At 42.0% G+C, this 23,034-nt stretch overlaps 1 pseudogene; it reads right to left on the reverse strand.

Moving 5' to 3' along the window:
* Positions 1-7,500: 7,500 nt before the first annotated feature.
* LOC140271909 (uncharacterized) lies at positions 7,501-20,158 on the reverse strand (annotated as a pseudogene).
* Positions 20,159-23,034: the final 2,876 nt, after the last annotated feature.

Raw genomic sequence — 23,034 nt, forward strand, 5'->3', positions numbered from 1 at the left:
TCAGGAATTTAGTAAAAGTTATATCAAATGGATTCTTTGTTGAATGGGTGCTGTTCCCAGCAGAGAATGTACTGTGAGTTTTGTAGGAAAGATCTAACAACAATATACTGTTGCACATTTTAAGACTCGTTTAGACCTAAAAAAATTAAATAGTTGACAAGAAGCCAAGCAGAAAAAAAAGAAACATCGTGGATTCATACTGCAATCAAAAAAGTGAAGATACAATCATCAGTGAGTTGGTTTTTTTTCTTCTTCATTTTATTTATCTATTTTATTTTTTACCTTACACATTGGAGAAGGGGTGGATTTTAATGTCAAGAGTTTTCAAAAGAAGGCGGTGCTTAGTTTTGTGGAACACAACTCAAGAATTTGTAGATTGCTTTTTAATGATGTAGAAGCCCTGTTTCTCAACCCTGAGTAGATGTTAGACTAGCAGCAGCAACCGCTGCAGACAGGCTTTTAGTCTGGGCAATACTGGCATGTCATTGTGCAATAAGGAATTTCATTTCCTTCCTGCCACAACTTGAGATACATGGAAAACATTCCCTTCTTTTTCCGAATTGTAGAAATGAACTAATATGTTCCATCACTGCAGAAACTACATACATCCACATTGGAAGGCACTGCCTCATTATATAAAAGATTCTGATCAATCCTTTAATGTTTGCTGCAGAATTCAAGTGCCTTAAGTCCAGTGGAAATGTGGTACACTAGCTCATGGGTTTTTCCCTTTTGAGCACCGCAGTATGACCTCTCCTAGTCGAGACTATTTTCTATCTCATCCAGGTTTCCAATTCAGCCCCAGAATATTTTGTAGTTTTAACATCTTTCTTTATCTTTAATCTGCACAAAATGGATCCAAAGCAGTCTATATCTGGTAGTCAAAACAAAGTGGAGTAATCCTATTCAACATTTCAGCTGAACTAAAAACTCACTCCTCCCAACTATATTCATAACAACAACCAAGTGCATTTCAGCCTCCACAACAACAATTAATCCCTCTTTGAACCAGACCCCTTTTACTTACACTGCATGGGGAGGAGAAGTATCTGATCCAGTCAGTCTTAAAGAGATTTGGGCGATTTTGTTGTGTTGGTTTAGGGGGCATTAGCGAATATTATCAAGGATGTTAGGGAGAGGCAGGGAAACACATTCACAGTACTGCTTTCAGAGTTGTGGGTGCTAAAACAATTTAAAGCCTTCCAAGCCCATAGACCTATAAATAGTGCCAGAGGAGGGTGTGTATTCATGCTTTGCAATATTTCTGTGAAGGGCTTGTCATTGCCAAAATTCAGTTTACACAGAGCAACAGCACTGAGTAGTAAACAACCCATTTGGAGTGGCTCATTCGTTATTTGGTGTCATTCCAATTCACCCTGCATTGGTTTCTGTTATTTCAGAGAAATAAAACAGACAAAATGCTTATGATCCTCATGTGTGTTATGCAAATGAGACCAAGATCATTATGCTTTTATATTTCCCTCCCTGGAGTTTCCTTTGCTGGGTCAGCCAATATTTGTTATTAACAAACACCAACTTTTGAAGGTTTCCAAGCAATAAAGAGGCTGCACAGAATTACTAAAATGGATGTAGCGTTTTTGCTCCAAACAAATTCAGCAGACCTGCACTGGAAAGTTTTAGAACAGGTTAAAAACATCAGAGTCACTAAATCAACTTTAGGGCACTGTTTTTTAGACTAGTTTTCATAGGTTGAGGTTTTCCCATTTTTGACCTGTTAAGTTTGGCCTTACAGCTGGGGAACCGTTGCTGACTGAACTTGGAATTTGATATACCTAAGAGATTTTTTTGGGGGGGGCTAAATCAGTCAGGATCAAATTTTAAGACTAAGCACACTCAATGATGTGTTGCCTTGGTCTGGAGGTTGGAAATTATCCCCATGCCGCTCTAGTGCGAGCCTGTGACAGCTTGTGGTATCTTCTAAAGAACATTCATGATTACCTGCATCCCTCTTTTGCACTGTTCCACAGGGAGGTGCATGTATCATGTTTCCAAGATGGAAACCAATTCCTGCCTTGAAGATTAAATGTACCAACATTGTGATAATTACCCATGATATATTATATAACAGTAAACCTTTTAGTTTGTTTGTTTTAAAATCCTGAAAATTAAAAAATTGTACAACGCAAAGAAAATTTCTGAATTTAATTTGACTTTGGTTGGATTGTTTGGCAGTGAGGGGCTTCACAGCTGCCTTCAGGATTGGAGAAAAGACTAAAATGTTGAGGTTATAGGAGGCAGCTCTGTTGAGCCTGCATTGGAATTTCAATTTTCATGGGGCTGATTTAGTTAGATGGTTCATCTTTTATGGTATAACTTATGCATTTAGACAATGGAATGAAAACAATTGGACAGACAGTAAATCTAAGACGTTAATCTAAACATGCAGTTATGAGGGACCAGACTTCATGGTAAAATGAAGAGGCTTTAAAACTGAGATTCTAACTGAATTCCAATGGTTTCTGGGCTGAAATACTTCAACATTTGGAAGAATCAACACTTCACAACGTATAATGTACATGGAGAATTAACAGCCTCCTCTAAAAACTCAAACTCTAACGACTGTGGTAGATGTTTTCCACACAATCGAGGGCTGCAAGTCAAAAGTGAGTCAGTTTCTGCTGATGATACTCTTCTGTGTTATACTGCTTTGTTTTCCTGCTTATGCTTGTAATCATAGTTTAGGACATTGTACAGATTAAAACATATAGGTTGTGACCATGAAATTAAAAAAAAAACACAAAACACTGAAGTATCTCCAAACATCAGGGTCTCCCTCCTCTGGTGAGAGAGAAACATTCAGCCTACGTTCTTTGTCACTCTCACCTCATCAGAAAATTGAAGTGAAACACAACCAGTTTGATATGTGTATACAGACTATGGATGCTATGGTTTTAGTCAAAGCTAAGCTGTTGTACACAATGGATGTCCTAAAATGATTTGTTTAAAACGGTTATTCTTAAAGTAGCATGTCTGTGGCTAAGTGTAAGTTTTAAAACTCAAATTTGGCCACATCAGTCAAAAGTGGTTCACTTTTACGACATGAATAGGTGCAAAAGTTATTATTTTTTCTGATAGGCATTAAGTTTTATTCAGGAAAACTTAAAATATGGAATTAAAATCAAAATGTAGCCATATATGAAAGAATTTAAACACTATTTAAATGCTTAAATGCAATGCTTAAATAGAAGGTATGCGTTTACGTCACTTCTGCCCCACGACACGCCCCCCTCATTCGGGCTAAGTGGCAAGACAAACCGCCCACAAGCACACAGCAAAACTGAATAAAAATGGATCATCAAAACAAATTGAGGTCAATTGGACTCGACAGTGATCCAGACCAGCTCCTCAAAAACCATCTGGTCCACGAACACGGACATGTGACCAGAAATCTAGTATCCGGACTTTTATATGTACCTGATTTCAAGGCCAGGTAAATATACACTGCAAAACCTAAAAGCATACAAAATCCTGTTGCTTGGTCATTTTTTAAAGAGAAAGTTCCATTTTTTTTAAAAACCTGGACCTTATTTCTAGCTGTATATACGTTAATTTACTCATTGATAACATTTTGGTGTCGTTCGAAGGCTATTTAGATCATTCGAGAGCCACGTGTATATCCGTGTATATTAAAACGCTAGTTAACGGGGCAAGGCCAATGCAGCAATTTATGCATGTGTGTAGGCTACTTACTCAATCAAAAGTTGCCCGTTCGGTCCTGCAGGCTTTCGCTGGGTCTTCCCATTTACTAGAGACATGGAAAAAAGTTTCTACCACAGCCCGGTTTATCAATGCAGCGAAATCATCATTTCTGGAGACATCCAGACGTGTATCACTTGGAGCAACAAAGGCATTCCTCCTCTGTTGGCATAGGTAAACATCATCCACAAGAACACCACCAGTTAGTAGCAATTCGTGGACGTGCAGCGGTCTGTTGTTCTCTGGCCAGCTGTTTCTCTGCTTCTGCATCCTCCCTTCCAGGAGCTCCTCATCCATATACTCTGTCTTAAAACAGTAAGGACATCCATCATATTCAAAGTCGTCCACATCCTCAAAATCCAATAAATATTCTGCCACGTTGCACAAAACTAGCAGTAGCAAAAGTACTGTATTATTGTATTGGTGAAATGAAGGAGTTTCGTGCCTTATTTAGAGGCTGCATTGCCTTGTTCATTCTCATTATAATATACGCGGCACTCGAATGATCTAAATAGCGTCAGAACGCCTCAGAGTGACACCAAAGTCAGTGAGTAAATTAACATATACAGCTAGAAATAAAGTCCAGGTTTAAAAAAACGGAACTTTGCCTTTAAGGCGGGATTTGTTGGAGAAATGAAAGTGATAAGAACATATGGATGTTCTGGTGGTCTGTAGACAGGTTTGTATACAAGTTATATCTATTTTTTTTTATAAATGGAGTTAGCTACTGTCAGGCATTATATGTTCGTAACTGACACTGCCGAAATGACACTGACACTGAACCGCAAACTAGGTTCAGTGCCTGGATTCCAGCTGTCTCTCCGGATAGCAGTGATCCTGTCTCTTTTCTATTGCTTTAGGTAGCCTGTAGAAACTCTGGTCTGACCCCTTTGAAAACCTGTTTGTACAGTCAATTGCACAGCAGCTCTTCCCCATGTTCAATATCTAAAATTTTAAATAAAAAATTTGGTGGCTCTGCCATTTGTCTTTTTGCCACTCAGTGGGAGTAATCGTGTGGGCGAGGTTATCTGAATTGGAAGCTCGGCTCTGCACCGTTTAAAACCATCCGATAGCGAGCCAGGCCCCTTTTGCCAGAGCGGAGCCACTTAGTGTAGCTAGCTCCATTAGCTTCCCCCAAGCAGAACCCGTGCAGCCGGGGTCCCAGGTTGACTGAGTGACTGTCAGGAAGAGCAGTCATAGTCCTAAAGTCAAGCCCGTGGTTCACCATCAACCTGTCCACGTTTCAAATAGATTTTCCCCACTCAGCGACACACCCGCTGAGGACAAAACCCTGGTAATTGGCAGCTCTATAGTCAGAAACGTGTCACTAGAGCAGGGTTGTCAAACTCTGGTCCTCGAGGGCCTTTGTCCTGCAAGTTTTAGATGTTTCCCTGCTTCAACGCACCTGATTCAAATTAAATTAATCTCTTCAAAAGATTGTTACATTCTGCACAAACCAGCTAATGAGGCATTGATCTGAATCAGGTGTGTTGGAGCAGGGAAATATCTAAAACCTGCAGGACAACGGCCCTTGAGGACCGGAGTTTGACATCCCTGCACTAGAGACACCGGCGACCATAGTCAAATGTATTCCAGGGGCCAAAGCAGGCGACGTAGAATCCCATTTAAAACCGCTGGCTAAGGATAAGCGTAAATACAGTAAAATAGTTATTCACGTCGGCGGTAATGACACCCGGGTCACTAAAATTAATGTTGCATTGGTGTGTAATTTTGCCAAAAATTTTTTGTCAAACTCTGTAGTTTTCTCTGGACCCCTGCCAAATCTGACCAGTGACGACATGTTTAGCCGCATGTCATCCTTCAACTGCTGGTTGTCTAGATGGTGTCCAGCAAATACCTGCATAGATAATGGGCTGCATAGATAATTGGCAAACTTTCTGTAAAAAACCTGGTCTGATGATGAGGAGAGATGGCATCCACTTTGGAAGGAGCGGCTCTCATTTCCAGAAATATGGACAAATTTATTACTCATCCAAATCATGACAATCCAAGGCTGAGACCAGGATGCAGAGTTGTAGTCTTACACACTTCTCTGTGGCTTCCCATCTTCGAGCAAGTCAAATGACGTGCGGTTAACGTCGAGCTGACGTCATTCCAGACTTGGCCAAATAGGCAATGTTTTAGACATCATTTCCAGGACGTCCTCACCAAGATGTCACCTCGACGGCTTTTTGAAGACCCCGACCGACCACATAAATTTATGTTGTCGAGAGGACATCCTAGTAACCACATCCTGGAAATGACATCCAAATGTCCCCCTATTCAGCTGTGATCTGGTCCATTCCTAAACGTTGCTGAAATATTAAAACATCCAGAGTGAGAAAAAAGTGCAAAATCAATTTTTTTATTTTGCTATCATTATCCAATTTAAGGCAATATGCAATAGGCTACATGATCACAACTAGACATGATCTTTTACAAAATGTAGCATTTAATTAATTTCAATCGCTACAATATTTTTGAAAAATATAAACAATATTGAAGACACAAATGATGCACAAAACTTTAATTGAATTTAAAATGAACAATTTATTGTTAAACAAATGAACAAAAACAACCTTGTGTGGCGAGCGCGAGGTGGGGGAAGAATGCCCTGATAGCTTATATTTTAACATAGGAAAAAGGAAACAAAAACCGACAACGCCACCCCGGGATGTAACCCAGGGAAAGAAACGGAAATCTATGAATAAAGTAAATTACTAAATCTAAACAAAGGACAACACAAGTTCGTTTCACTGAGCAGGCGAGAGACGTGTTTCTAAACAATATACAAACGTTTATTCAATCACAATTAAAAGCAGTTAAAACCTACTCGCTAAAAAGGTTACCTTATTTGCACAGAATACCAAGGCTTCCAGGGCTGGGGCCTTCATGCTCAAGGTGAGTGAGGGCAGGAGTGAAGGTGTCAACTTAAAATAAGAGCACCACAATCCACGTTTAACACTCCAAACGCACACAAGGGCAAAGCAAAAAAAGGGAGTGAATGGGGCGCTACATACGAGGGAACACCATCATCCAAAAAAGGTTCACCAGTGAGGCCCTCAGCACCTTGAATCACAAAGAGGGATAATTATTTGGGAGACCGAAAATGTATCCAAAACAATAAATAATATTCCAACACAAATATGAAAAAAAGGATAATGATATCAAAATAATATTATATAGGCTGAACTCAAGGAACTAATCCATTAAATGATCAGAATAATTTCAAAGATGATTAAGAAAAATCTCCCTTGCCATCCACCTTCTGTTGCTTCAGGTAGCTAAATATAAAAACAATACAGGATGCTAGATCCTGACCTCAATACTCACGAAGCAAAATAGCAGTTTGTTGTATCCCCATAAAGCAGCAGCCCTAAACAGTGTCATCCGACACGTGGTCGCCGGGTGCCGAGCCCTCAGTGTGGTATAGCTCTGACACTGAAAAGGGAACGAGCAGACACACGCTGTCCAACTGCACGGTTAAACACAAATAGCGCAACACCAAAGGAGAGAGGAGTGCCAAGCGTCTGCACAACCTGCAGCCAGGTAACCTGGAAGAGGAAGGTACTCACCTGTTGCCAGAGAGAGAGCAGATCTACGATCACACCTTCTTATATACTGGGAAATTAAAGGAGACACTACCGCGAACAGGCAGAGCTACAGAGAAAGTAATCATCCTGCTACAATCTACCCCCCTTTTTGTATTGCTGTACCAATAATAAACTAAACACTCTACTCCAGGGTCTAAAGAATGCAGTGACGGAGTGTGATACAGAACATTCAGAAGTTGCAGCCCCCGATGCCAAGTCCCCCACTGCGGTGGACATTAGGATGCTGGCCAGCAGTTGACCGTGTTGACCTCCGGGGTGGCATGTTGGTGGGGTCAGAGGAGCTGGTAGACGGAGTAACCTGGGATGCAGATGGCGGGACTGGAATTAGGACAGGGGGCATGGATGGACCTGGCACAGTGGGATCCATGTTAGCTCGGTGGTGTAGCAGCTGAGGAGCTGTTTGGGCCTCGGCCGCAGCCCTAGTGGCTGGTAAGGTGGGGAGGGGTGCAGTCTTGGGGACCAGGAACAAAAAGTCACCATCACAGGAGGACTCAGAGACTGGGCTGTCAGGGGGAGATGTATGACTGGCCACCACACAGCCAGGGGACTCTGTTCCAACCACAGCCTTCAACAAGGTACGGTGAATATGCTTGATTTTAGACTGATCATCCTTTGGGGCTATGGTGTAGACAGCTCCTCCTTCCTTTGTTGCTCTGAGGACTGAATATACTGTGGAGCCCCAGCGGTGTTGCATCTTGTGACGCACCCTGGTAACTAAGTCATGCAGGAAGACCGACTGACCTTCTTTAAGTGGTTCACCTCGGAGGTGCTGATCATGCTTCAGTCTTCAGTCATTTTCTTGCACCATCAAACGCACTCTGCAAGCGGGCCTGATGTTCTTCAATCCACTCATGAACACCTCCGCTGACAGGGTCCTGGACTCTGGTCAACAGGAAATCAATAGGGAGTCTGGGCTCCTGACCAAACATTAAAAAGAATGGGGACTCACCAGTGGTATGATGGGGTGTTGTAGGAATAGAGGACTTGCGGGAGGCAGGAGGTCCAATCTCTTTTCTGGGATGGAAGCATTGTGCGCAGCAGGTTATGGAGCGTTCGATTAAATCTTTTGCACTGACCATTGCCTGCTGGGTAATATGGAGTGATGCGAGACTTCTGAATGCCATAAAGACTGCAAAGTTGCTGGATAAGTGCGCTCTCAAAGTTGTGTCCCTGATCCAAATGTATCCTTGTGGGGACCCCAAACTTCAAAAACCACTCCACCACCAAGACATGGGCTACAGTAGAAGCATGTTGATCATGGATGGGGATGGCGAGTGTATATTTGTTGAAGATGTCTGTCATCACCAAGACATTAGGTGCATTCCCACTGTAGGAACCTTTTGCAGTTCCTATAACCTTTTCAGGAACTAGGTAGTTTTTTCGCGCATTCGGACATACAGGAACTCAGGACCATGGCCCTCTGTTCCTATAACCATTTTAGCTCCTTCTCCGAGGCAGGGTCTTTTCTGGGTTCCATAGGAACACATATGACGTGGGTGTTTGGTGGCTGGTAGCTACACCCCTTGTCTGAAATATTTATTCATATGATATGGACACACCCGCGCATGTTTAATAAGTTAAACATCGATCTTAGACGCCTGATGTGACCGTCCATGATTAATATTATCGTCATGCAGACGACCATGAACACGGTGGCCTCCTCGGTGTCCATGTTAGCTTCTTGGTGGCGTTGTTTTGTTTTCTTCTCTCCTTACTTTTTGCGGGTTTTGTTGTTGAGTGTGGCGCTACAGTAACACGCCCACTGTCGTAGACGGTTGCATCACATCAGTCCCGACCAAGGTCCCCGACTTATGTGCGAATGCAAAATGAAACAGTTCCCCTGGGGAAGGGCAGTTCTTATAACTAAATTGAAGGTGGACAGTTCTTCGAACTGCTTTCTTATAACTCTCTGTCTGAATGCGCCTATTTTCCATGCCATTTGGAGCAGGCTCCAGCAGGGTGTAATCAATGGTGAGGGTCTCACTTGTTCTAGATGCAAAAAGGTGTCCCATGGAATTCTGGGCAACAGGCTGACTGTCCTTGGCAACTTGACACCGCTAACAAGCTTGGCACCACTGTCCGACCTCTGTTGACATACCCGGCCAATAACACCTGGAATGAAGCCATGTTCTTGATGAACCTGTGTTAACACTTCAGGAACCAAGGCGGCAGGCAGGAGCAGCTGGAGGATGGACTCAGCGCCAACAGGGCGCAAGATCTGACGATACAGGATGTTGCCCCTCTTAACCAGCCGGCCCCATTGACATAGCAGGATCAATACAGGTGAGAAGAGCTGTTGTTGCTGCACATAACTGGGATGACCGTCCTTCTTCCAAGTACCTCTGGACTTCCTGAATGACAGAATCAGCCTGCTGCAGTGTGCGGATGTCGTCAGGAGTTTTCTCAGGTAAAACAGTTACAGTTGCTTGCGTTACCACGTTTTACTCACTTTCAGGGCCTGCAGGAGTGGTTCCGGGAGCGGTCTGCCAGGGAGCATTTCTGTTACTTCTGCCAGAACGGTACTTGACCTCAAAGTCGAAAGAGGCCAACTGAGCTGCCCAATGCTGTTCTGTAGCACCAAGTTTAGCAGTCGCCAAATGACTGAGTGGATTATTGTCCGGGTAACAATGCAGTGGTGGCCCAACAGATACTCTTGGGACTTTTCGGTCATAGCCCACTTAAGGGTTAAAAACTCCAGCTTCATAGAACTATTGTTTGCCATATGTGGGCCTCAGTCCGCGGCTGGCATAAGTTATGGGCCTCACCTTGCCTTTTTGCTCTTGTGACAGCACTGCTCCCAACCCACCATAACTGGAGTCAACCTCAAGAATGAAGGGTCAGGAGAAGTCTGCACAGGCAAGCACTGGGGCATTAGTGAGCTTGGTCTTGAGTGCCTCAAAACTATCTCTAAACTCCTCCTTCCAGTGCTGAGGGCTCAGCTGTGGGGACCGCTGTCTGGACTTTGTGCCTCCAAGCTCAGCAATCAGTCGATGCCAGCTTTGCAAAGCCCTCCACGAAGTGGCGGTAGTAACTCACAAAACCCAGGGAAGACCGGAGCTCAGAGACCATTTGGGGAGGCTGCCACGGCCTCTATTTTGGATGGGTTTGTGGCAACACTGTCAGCTGATATAATGTGGCCGAGATACCGCAGCTCTGGCTGGAAAAAGGTGCATTTGGAGAGCTTGGCCTTGAGTCTCTTGCTGCAGATGAGCTAGTACCACGTCGAGCCGCTGAAGATACTGCTCTACAGTAGAAGAGAACACAACAATGTCATCAAGGTACAGAAGCAGTGACTGACTTTGTTGATCACCAAGGTGCAGTACAAACAGGCAAACTCAAACAGGCCAAATGGTGTACAGAACGCTGTCTTGGGCCGTCCTTCTCTGTGACCACAATGTGATTGTACCCACTGGCCAGGTAGAGAACCAGCGTGCACCTGTCAAGGCATCCAACGACTCCTTAATGCGTGGCAGCGGGAACGCATCTTTCCTGGTCTTGCTGTTTAGCTGCCGGTAATCGACACACATACGCTGGCTCCCATCCTTTTTCTTGGCAAGCACAATGGGGGAGGCATAGGGGCAACAACTCTCTATAATCACCTGTGCAGAAAGAAGCTGATTGTGTTCTTTGATAGCCTCATAATCAGAAGGGGAAACATGCCTGTAGTGCTGCGTGACAGGCGTCTCGTCTAACAGAGGAATGTCGTGAGAGATGATTTTAGTGCAGCCTAAATCACAGTCATGAGTAGAGAAAATAGGACAATATAATAATAAATAGGAAATATAGGAGACAATACTGCAAAAGGGTAGAGCTACAGGGAAAGCAATCATCCTGCTACAATCAAACAACACAACACTAATGACAAAATAAAATTTTACAAATACAATTAAAAATACTCACTTGTGTAAAAATATGAAACTAAAAAAGATATTTATAAACCTTCACTTAAACATTATAAAACTTTATTTAACTTTCACTGACAGTGTTATGGGGAGAGGAGAGGGTTGCATGACGCCATTTCAGGAGTATCAAAAGCCACCTTGTTTGCCAGGTTAAGTATTGGTCACAGTTCTGTTGTGCTTGACTTGAAAAGCGGAGTCCCATCTATATTGATAAAAAATTCTCACATTGACACTTTCACAGCTGGAGCAGCACCTGCACCAAGAAGTTCTGGTTCAGAGTCACTTGAGTGAACTTGCTCGTTGAAGCCATAGATGTCGAAAGATGTCATCATCAGACTCCTCAATTGGATTAACAACAACAACTTTTTCCCACCCAAAGTGGAAATCACAAAAACCTCTTGTGTTTGTTGTTGTGTATCGTCCACCTGGCCCTTATTCTGAGTTTCTCTCTGAATTCTCAGAGTTTTTATCCCAGTTAGTGCTGAGTACAGATAAAGTCATTGTAGTGGGTGACTTTAATATTCATGTAGATGTTGAAAATGGATATTAAGTTTAATTCTATATTAGATTCTTTTGGATTTTCTCAAAGTGTTCACAGACCTACTCACTGCTTTAATCACACCCTTGACCTTGTGCTGACTTATGGCATTGAGAGTGAACAGTTAACAGTGTTCCCTCATAACCCTGTCTTGTCTGACCATTTTTTGATTACTTTCAAGATTACATTACTTGACTATACTGCTTCTGAGAAGAATTCTACATATAGAAGGTGTCTATCAGAGAATGCTGTGGCCACATTTAAATAATTAATTCCATCATCCTTTTCTTCACTGCCATGTGCAGATATGACAGAGGACAGCTACCTAAATTTTACTCCAGTAGAACTCGACTCTCTTGTTGACAGCACTATAGCTTCAATGCGTACAACACTGGACAATGTTGCCCCTCTGAAAAGGAAGGTAATCAGTCAGAAGAGGTTGGCTCCTTGGTATAATTCACAGCTGCTTTAAAGCAGACTGCAAGAAAGCTGGAGAGACAGTGGCGTTCCTCTAATTTAGAAGAGTCTCAATTAGTCTGGAAAGATAGTTTAATAACGTATAAGAAAGCACTTCATAAAGCTAGAACTGCTTATTATTTATTATTGATAGAAGAGAATAAGAATAATCCCAGGTTTCTTTTCAGCGCTGTTGCCAGGCTGACAAAGAGTCCGAGCTCTGTTGAGCCATGTATTCCTTTAACTCTCAGCAGTGATGATTTCATGAGATTCTTCATCAATAAAATTGTTTCTATCAGAGAGAAGATTAATGGAATCCTTCCCATTATTATCACTGATGTGTCATCAAGTAGAGCAGCTTTAGAAGTATCTTTAGAACCTGATTTGTATTTAGACAGCTTCTGCCCAGTTGATCTTTCTGAGCTAACAACAGCAATAGTCTCTTCTAAACCATCAACTTGTATTTTACACCCAATCCCAACCAGACTGTTCAAGGAGGTTTTCCCCTTAATCAACACTTCCATATTAGATTTGATCAATCTGTCTTTGTTGACAGGATATGTACCTCAGACTTTTAAGGTTGCTGTGGCCTAGAAGGGACAAAGGGTGGTGCAAGTGCGATTCAACGCTACTTTGCAGACAATCAGCTGATCTGATTGAACATCATAACATTTTCTCTGTGTCCCTGTTGACAACTGTAGATTTATGCACCAAAACTACTAAGCAGCTTTGTTAGCTGGACAGAAATTACTAGGTGTCATGTTACGGAGATTAGCTGATTTAAATCAAAGTGTAACGTGATACTAAGAGGCTCTGAAGATAATGTCAACCAGATACAACGTGTTGCCTGCTAATGCTATCCCTCTATCAGACTAAATACAAACAGCCTTTAGCCTTATGTAGCTAATATTAGCTTTTATTACTACGCTACCTGGGGTCCACAAAACAGTAAGATAATACAGAACAACTAACAGTGTCATTCACTGTAAGTTATCTTTTCACAGAATATCTAACCAAATGTAACATCTATTTATAATTTATATCTCTAAAAGTAACCTCAGAACTTGAGAAGGTGGTTTCACTCGATGAAGAAGACATCGTGACACATTTGAGTGATGGATGTGTTGGGTAGTGTGTGCTGCACGCAGCGTCAGGCCACCATAGTTTCTCTGAACCGTGGAGTGTTGCGTTCAATCCGCAATCAAATTTACAGAATCTGGCGAATTCAGTTCAAACACACTCAGAAATGATAGAATCTGACAAACAGTGGTTCTTACATACTGCTCCATTAAGTGCCTTGAGACGACATATGTTGTAATTTGGCGCAATATAAATAAAAACAACTATTGCTCACTAGAGCAACAGCTGTACATAGTTCCTAATTCCTCCTGTTTGAATAAAATGAACCAGACTGCAGTGCTCAGGTGCTGCAGGACAAGAAAAATAAAAAATAAAATCTGTTTCCCTGTTAACCTTTGTATGGTATTGGGGTCAAATTGATCCTTTTCAAATTTTTTAAAGAAGAAAAATGGTACAAGTATACATTTTTTCCACCCAAAACGCAATGGTCTTAGCTTATTTTCTGTGATATACATGTACAAATAAAAAAAAGTTTTGAGCACACATGCTACTATACCCCAAACATTTACATCCCTCATATGGTCTTCAGGTCAGTTTGACCCGCATGTTACATTATTATCATCAAAGCACAGAGAAGCTGTTTGTTCTCACTTTCTTTTTTAGATGTTATTCCATAACATTGTAAAAATCAAACATTTTCTCGCACTATATGCATTACACCTGCACATCAAGGGAGTGAGACAAAAGAGATAATTAGCTCTAAATCACAGAACAGTCTTCCACCATCAGTATGACCAAAATATTTAGCTGCCATAGGGCTTTGGAACTCATATTTGAAGAGAGTCAGGCACATGGCGATGTGGAAGAGGAAGATGTCTCCGAATATGAGGATAATTTAGATGTCAATTCAGAGTGTTCTGATTCTGTAGAGCCTGTAGAGCCTTTGTAGAGAATTTGAAGATGGCCTTCACTCTGAATATGGACCACAAGGAGCACCACAGGTGGCCGCTGGACCAGCCCAAGAGCCAGCCACTGAAAGAGCCTAACAGACATATTTGTCTATGAATGGACAAATTGAATGGTCTTCATCCCCAGTGAGAGAGCCCCCCTCCCCCCGCTCAGCTGCTAACATACTACGGATGGTACCAGGGCCCACATGATTTGCAATGGCTTATGGTCAGGATATCAAGTCATCATTTGAGCTGCTGATTTCTGATTCCGTTCAGAAAATGATTCTGGATATGACTAATCTTGAGGGGAGAAGTGTTTTTGGTGACCAGTGGAAAGAGATGGACCTCATCCTTTCTGTTGTCTACAGGTCAAGAGGGGAGTCGACTGAAAGTGTGTGGGATGCTGAAACATGGAGAGAAACTTTTAAAGCCACAATGTCTCTGAAGAGCTTCCATGTATTCTCCAAGATAAGCATGATTTATGTCAAGTCTTGAGTGGATTTTTAACAACAATTATTGACAAAAAGAGTAGTCATGCTTTCATTGCTAGTAGAGAATGATTATATTAATTAAACATATATGTTATCTCAGTTGCTTGAAATTGAGATAAAGACAGTACATGTTAATGTTTTATGAAGTAAAATTTTATGTTAGAATTTTTTTTATTCCTTTTAAAAAAAAAATACACACCAGAAAAAAAGAAACATTTTTTTTATTAATAATCACCACAACAATGACATCAGCACAATTCTCCCTTTTGTTCTGCTCATCTGAATGAAATCAAGATCATAAATAAAACATGTTAAATAAAAAGACTTATTTTAGTATCATACACACTTTGTACTTCCATTGCAACATAAAATATACTTAACAGTTTTACGATAACACATTTTGTGCAAAAAGCTTGATGAATTCTGTACTTGTTGCCAAAAAGAAGTCTTTCTTAGCCTACTCAAGAAATGATACATTATGGTACAACAAACACTCTCATTGTTGAAAGAGTCCCATGATTAAACACCGTTTTTCATACCTAAAATCTTTTTTTTTTTTTTTTAAAGTGACATAGTGATCATGTTTTTCTTTTACAGCCAAAGCAACGGCAGTGAAATGAAAAATAAGTGACATAGTATGACATGATTTTTATGTGCAGTAGTGACAGTTTTATGACAGTGACAATATTTACATGGCGTTTAGTAGTAACGATTTGATCCCCTTTTCTTTTTCTTTTTTTTATTTTCCAGCCGAACTGTTGAGATAAGCAGCTGTTAGATGTCAGGGGGTCCTGAACATGAAATAGGGCACCAGGACGCTGGTCTGTTATGGCTTTAGGTCACCGTTAAAGTGAGTCATCATGCAAAGCTAAAAGTGTGGTGGATGCTTGCATGCCTGAGCAGACATTTTGCAGACTGTGCATTCCCCCGAGGACTTGCAGCCTGTCGGTAGCCCCGGCGGAGAGCTTGGCTGCAAATAACCAGCAGTGCTCTGACCAGACTCCACCTCCACTAACAACTCAGGGTCCACACAAAAGACACGTGGAAAAATTCAACATAAGACACCAGAGGTCACGCTAAAATAACCCACCACACCACCTCCACTGTGCTGAGCTGAGCTGTAGCTTTGGAGTGACGCATCAACAAATACACAAGTTTGGAGTCTAAGCAGTAAACCCTTTTTAGGCATATCATTTAGAATTCACTGTTTAAGGAGATCATGAATCAACGGCCCAAGGAGAGTTCTACGTCAATCTCAATTTTTCACAATAAAAATAGCTGTACATTCCATGAAATTTAGAACAAATTGGTTTCCAGCCCAAATGACAGACAGAACTCCTACTTTTCTAGTTAATGATATTACTTTTCACATAAAACATACTGGCACTGCATAATTTATCAAATCATTTTCATTGATCACATTCAGTCTGAAAAGCTACAGGATGCGTACCCGTTTCCATTTTTTAATTCTTCATGCTGACAGGACTGCTAAAATAAATGTTTACTAAAACCAGCTGAATCTGGTCAGTTTAATTTAACCTACACTTCAGTGCAGCCATTCCCTACACAGAGTCGTCATGGATCAGTCCCTGCATCAAACACATGGAACAGTTAATACTGCTTTATACACTGACAAAAACTCTCATTAAACGATTAGTAAACAAGTAAATCTGCCAAAGAGTTTTCCAGAACAAATGAAAGGTGATAGAGCCATATTTGACCCTCTGTTCAAGCTGCAGGCTTTGCGAGATGAAGATTAGGAAATCTTTCAGTTCTCCAACAGTAAACAAGGACGGAGACTCTGTTAAGCTCTAGGAGGTCAGTTTGGAGTAACTGGGCGGAGAGAAGCGTCTTCGCAGGTACTTGAGGATGTAGAGGGGCAGACAGCTCACCAGCGTAATGGTGGTCACCTTCCACAGGAATGATACTGTCGTGATGAAGTACACATCTGGCACACATGACAGAATAGATACAGAATGATGGAGCATATGTAGGTACATTTCAAAGCATAAACTAACAGTTTTATGATCTGTGAATATGATTAAATTATTACCCTAACCCAACTATACCTGCAGCTCTCTTAAATACCCAAGTCACTTAAGAGTTTGCATCCCATATCTTTATCCCACTGTGACACTGACAGCATTCCTGACACAAAAGTTTGTGTCCTGCATCAAAACATCTGGCTCTCCATGTGACATTCTTCCTCCTGGTGTGCTCAAGGAAGTCTTTCCCATGCTAGGACCTCATATTCTCAACATAATTAATAGCAGTTTGACATCTGGCCAGGTACCAACGGATGCAATTGTTCATCCAGTTCATCTGGACTCATCTATTTTAGCCAACTTTAGACCTTTCTCCAAATTGCCTTTTCTGAGTCAAGTACTGGAAAAGATTGTTTACACTCAACTGAAGGATCAGCACAAAATGTTGGAGGTATTTCAGTCCGGTTTCAGGCCATACCACAGTACCGAATCAGCTCTTTTGACCATTTTTAACAACAATTTTTTAGCAACTGACAGTAGAAACCATAACCTTTTCAGGAACTAGGTAGTTTTTTCGCGCATTCGGACATACAGGAACTCAGGACCATGGCCCTCTGTTCCTATAACCATTTTAGCTCCTTCTCCGAGGCAGGGTCTTTTCTGGGTTCCATAGGAACACATATGACGTGGGTGTTTGGTGGCTGGTAGCTACACCCCTTGTCTGAAATATTTATTCATATGATATGGACACACCCGCGCATGTTTAATAAGTTAAACATCGATCTTAGACGCCTGATGTGACCGTCCATGATTAATATTATCGTCATGCAGACGACCATGAACACGGTGGCCTCCTCGGTGTCCATGTTAGCTTCTTGGTGGCGTTGTTTTGTTTTCTTCTCTCCTTACTTTTTGCGGGTTTTGTTGTTGAGTGTGGCGCTACAGTAACATGCCCACTGTCGTAGACGGTTGCATCACATCAGTCCCGACCAAGGTCCCCGACTTATGTGCGAATGCAAAATGAAACAGTTCCCCTGGGGAAGGGCAGTTCTTATAACTAAATTGAAGGTGGACAGTTCTTCGAACTGCTTTCTTATAACTCTCTGTCTGAATGCGCCTATTTTCCATGCCATTTGGAGCAGGCTCCAGCAGGGTGTAATCAATGGTGAGGGTCTCACTTGTTCTAGATGCAAAAAGGTGTCCCATGGAATTCTGGGCAACAGGCTGACTGTCCTTGGCAACTTGACACCGCTAACAAGCTTGGCACCACTGTCCGACCTCTGTTGACATACCCGGCCAATAACACCTGGAATGAAGCCATGTTCTTGATGAACCTGTGTTAACACTTCAGGAACCAAGGCGGCAGGCAGGAGCAGCTGGAGGATGGACTCAGCGCCAACAGGGCGCAAGATCTGACGATACAGGATGTTGCCCCTCTTAACCAGCCGGCCCCATTGACATAGCAGGATCAATACAGGTGAGAAGAGCTGTTGTTGCTGCACATAACTGGGATGACCGTCCTTCTTCCAAGTACCTCTGGACTTCCTGAATGACAGAATCAGCCTGCTGCAGTGTGCGGATGTCGTCAGGAGTTTTCTCAGGTAAAACAGTTACAGTTGCTTGCGTTACCACGTTTTACTCACTTTCAGGGCCTGCAGGAGTGGTTCCGGGAGCGGTCTGCCAGGGAGCATTTCTGTTACTTCTGCCAGAACGGTACTTGACCTCAAAGTCGAAAGAGGCCAACTGAGCTGCCCAATGCTGTTCTGTAGCACCAAGTTTAGCAGTCGCCAAATGACTGAGTGGATTATTGTCCGGGTAACAATGCAGTGGTGGCCCAACAGATACTCTTGGGACTTTTCGGTCATAGCCCACTTAAGGGTTAAAAACTCCAGCTTCATAGAACTATTGTTTGCCATATGTGGGCCTCAGTCCGCGGCTGGCATAAGTTATGGGCCTCACCTTGCCTTTTTGCTCTTGTGACAGCACTGCTCCCAACCCACCATAACTGGAGTCAACCTCAAGAATGAAGGGTCAGGAGAAGTCTGCACAGGCAAGCACTGGGGCATTAGTGAGCTTGGTCTTGAGTGCCTCAAAACTATCTCTAAACTCCTCCTTCCAGTGCTGAGGGCTCAGCTGTGGGGACCGCTGTCTGGACTTTGTGCCTCCAAGCTCAGCAATCAGTCGATGCCAGCTTTGCAAAGCCCTCCACGAAGTGGCGGTAGTAACTCACAAAACCCAGGGAAGACCGGAGCTCAGAGACCATTTGGGGAGGCTGCCACGGCCTCTATTTTGGATGGGTTTGTGGCAACACTGTCAGCTGATATAATGTGGCCGAGATACCGCAGCTCTGGCTGGAAAAAGGTGCATTTGGAGAGCTTGGCCTTGAGTCTCTTGCTGCAGATGAGCTAGTACCACGTCGAGCCGCTGAAGATACTGCTCTACAGTAGAAGAGAACACAACAATGTCATCAAGGTACAGAAGCAGTGACTGACTTTGTTGATCACCAAGGTGCAGTACAAACAGGCAAACTCAAACAGGCCAAATGGTGTACAGAACGCTGTCTTGGGCCGTCCTTCTCTGTGACCACAATGTGATTGTACCCACTGGCCAGGTAGAGAACCAGCGTGCACCTGTCAAGGCATCCAACGACTCCTTAATGCGTGGCAGCGGGAACGCATCTTTCCTGGTCTTGCTGTTTAGCTGCCGGTAATCGACACACATACGCTGGCTCCCATCCTTTTTCTTGGCAAGCACAATGGGGGAGGCATAGGGGCAACAACTCTCTATAATCACCTGTGCAGAAAGAAGCTGATTGTGTTCTTTGATAGCCTCATAATCAGAAGGGGAAACATGCCTGTAGTGCTGCGTGACAGGCGTCTCGTCTAACAGAGGAATGTCGTGAGAGATGATTTTAGTGCAGCCTAAATCACAGTCATGAGTAGAGAAAATAGGACAATATAATAATAAATAGGAAATATAGGAGACAATACTGCAAAAGGGTAGAGCTACAGGGAAAGCAATCATCCTGCTACAATCAAACAACACAACACTAATGACAAAATAAAATTTTACAAATACAATTAAAAATACTCACTTGTGTAAAAATATGAAACTAAAAAAGATATTTATAAACCTTCACTTAAACATTATAAAACTTTATTTAACTTTCACTGACAGTGTTATGGGGAGAGGAGAGGGTTGCATGACGCCATTTCAGGAGTATCAAAAGCCACCTTGTTTGCCAGGTTAAGTATTGGTCACAGTTCTGTTGTGCTTGACTTGAAAAGCGGAGTCCCATCTATATTGATAAAAAATTCTCACATTGACACTTTCACAGCTGGAGCAGCACCTGCACCAAGAAGTTCTGGTTCAGAGTCACTTGAGTGAACTTGCTCGTTGAAGCCATAGATGTCGAAAGATGTCATCATCAGACTCCTCAATTGGATTAACAACAACAACTTTTTCCCACCCAAAGTGGAAATCACAAAAACCTCTTGTGTTTGTTGTTGTGTATCGTCCACCTGGCCCTTATTCTGAGTTTCTCTCTGAATTCTCAGAGTTTTTATCCCAGTTAGTGCTGAGTACAGATAAAGTCATTGTAGTGGGTGACTTTAATATTCATGTAGATGTTGAAAATGGATATTAAGTTTAATTCTATATTAGATTCTTTTGGATTTTCTCAAAGTGTTCACAGACCTACTCACTGCTTTAATCACACCCTTGACCTTGTGCTGACTTATGGCATTGAGAGTGAACAGTTAACAGTGTTCCCTCATAACCCTGTCTTGTCTGACCATTTTTTGATTACTTTCAAGATTACATTACTTGACTATACTGCTTCTGAGAAGAATTCTACATATAGAAGGTGTCTATCAGAGAATGCTGTGGCCACATTTAAATAATTAATTCCATCATCCTTTTCTTCACTGCCATGTGCAGATATGACAGAGGACAGCTACCTAAATTTTACTCCAGTAGAACTCGACTCTCTTGTTGACAGCACTATAGCTTCAATGCGTACAACACTGGACAATGTTGCCCCTCTGAAAAGGAAGGTAATCAGTCAGAAGAGGTTGGCTCCTTGGTATAATTCACAGCTGCTTTAAAGCAGACTGCAAGAAAGCTGGAGAGACAGTGGCGTTCCTCTAATTTAGAAGAGTCTCAATTAGTCTGGAAAGATAGTTTAATAACGTATAAGAAAGCACTTCATAAAGCTAGAACTGCTTATTATTTATTATTGATAGAAGAGAATAAGAATAATCCCAGGTTTCTTTTCAGCGCTGTTGCCAGGCTGACAAAGAGTCCGAGCTCTGTTGAGCCATGTATTCCTTTAACTCTCAGCAGTGATGATTTCATGAGATTCTTCATCAATAAAATTGTTTCTATCAGAGAGAAGATTAATGGAATCCTTCCCATTATTATCACTGATGTGTCATCAAGTAGAGCAGCTTTAGAAGTATCTTTAGAACCTGATTTGTATTTAGACAGCTTCTGCCCAGTTGATCTTTCTGAGCTAACAACAGCAATAGTCTCTTCTAAACCATCAACTTGTATTTTACACCCAATCCCAACCAGACTGTTCAAGGAGGTTTTCCCCTTAATCAACACTTCCATATTAGATTTGATCAATCTGTCTTTGTTGACAGGATATGTACCTCAGACTTTTAAGGTTGCTGTGGCCTAGAAGGGACAAAGGGTGGTGCAAGTGCGATTCAACGCTACTTTGCAGACAATCAGCTGATCTGATTGAACATCATAACATTTTCTCTGTGTCCCTGTTGACAACTGTAGATTTATGCACCAAAACTACTAAGCAGCTTTGTTAGCTGGACAGAAATTACTAGGTGTCATGTTACGGAGATTAGCTGATTTAAATCAAAGTGTAACGTGATACTAAGAGGCTCTGAAGATAATGTCAACCAGATACAACGTGTTGCCTGCTAATGCTATCCCTCTATCAGACTAAATACAAACAGCCTTTAGCCTTATGTAGCTAATATTAGCTTTTATTACTACGCTACCTGGGGTCCACAAAACAGTAAGATAATACAGAACAACTAACAGTGTCATTCACTGTAAGTTATCTTTTCACAGAATATCTAACCAAATGTAACATCTATTTATAATTTATATCTCTAAAAGTAACCTCAGAACTTGAGAAGGTGGTTTCACTCGATGAAGAAGACATCGTGACACATTTGAGTGATGGATGTGTTGGGTAGTGTGTGCTGCACGCAGCGTCAGGCCACCATAGTTTCTCTGAACCGTGGAGTGTTGCGTTCAATCCGCAATCAAATTTACAGAATCTGGCGAATTCAGTTCAAACACACTCAGAAATGATAGAATCTGACAAACAGTGGTTCTTACATACTGCTCCATTAAGTGCCTTGAGACGACATATGTTGTAATTTGGCGCAATATAAATAAAAACAACTATTGCTCACTAGAGCAACAGCTGTACATAGTTCCTAATTCCTCCTGTTTGAATAAAATGAACCAGACTGCAGTGCTCAGGTGCTGCAGGACAAGAAAAATAAAAAATAAAATCTGTTTCCCTGTTAACCTTTGTATGGTATTGGGGTCAAATTGATCCTTTTCAAATTTTTTAAAGAAGAAAAATGGTACAAGTATACATTTTTTTCTACCCGAAACGCAATGGTCTTAGCTTATTTTCTGTGATATACATGTACAAATAAAAAAAAGTTTTGAGCACACATGCTACTATACCCCAAACATTTACATCCCTCATATGGTCTTCAGGTCAGTTTGACCCGCATGTTACATTATTATCATCAAAGCACAGAGAAGCTGTTTGTTCTCACTTTCTTTTTTAGATGTTATTCCATAACATTGTAAAAATCAAACATTTTCTCGCACTATATGCATTACACCTGCACATCAAGGGAGTGAGACAAAAGAGATAATTAGCTCTAAATCACAGAACAGTCTTCCACCATCAGTATGACCAAAATATTTAGCTGCCATAGGGCTTTGGAACTCATATTTGAAGAGAGTCAGGCACATGGCGATGTGGAAGAGGAAGATGTCTCCGAATATGAGGATAATTTAGATGTCAATTCAGAGTGTTCTGATTCTGTAGAGCCTGTAGAGCCTTTGTAGAGAATTTGAAGATGGCCTTCACTCTGAATATGGACCACAAGGAGCACCACAGGTGGCCGCTGGACCAGCCCAAGAGCCAGCCACTGAAAGAGCCTAACAGACATATTTGTCTATGAATGGACAAATTGAATGGTCTTCATCCCCAGTGAGAGAGCCCCCCTCCCCCCGCTCAGCTGCTAAC

This window comes from Leuresthes tenuis, unplaced genomic scaffold, assembly GCF_036924035.1.
Source record: "Leuresthes tenuis unplaced genomic scaffold, fLeuTen1.0.hap1 SCAF_16, whole genome shotgun sequence".
In the NCBI taxonomy this organism is placed as follows: domain Eukaryota; kingdom Metazoa; phylum Chordata; class Actinopteri; order Atheriniformes; family Atherinopsidae; genus Leuresthes; species Leuresthes tenuis.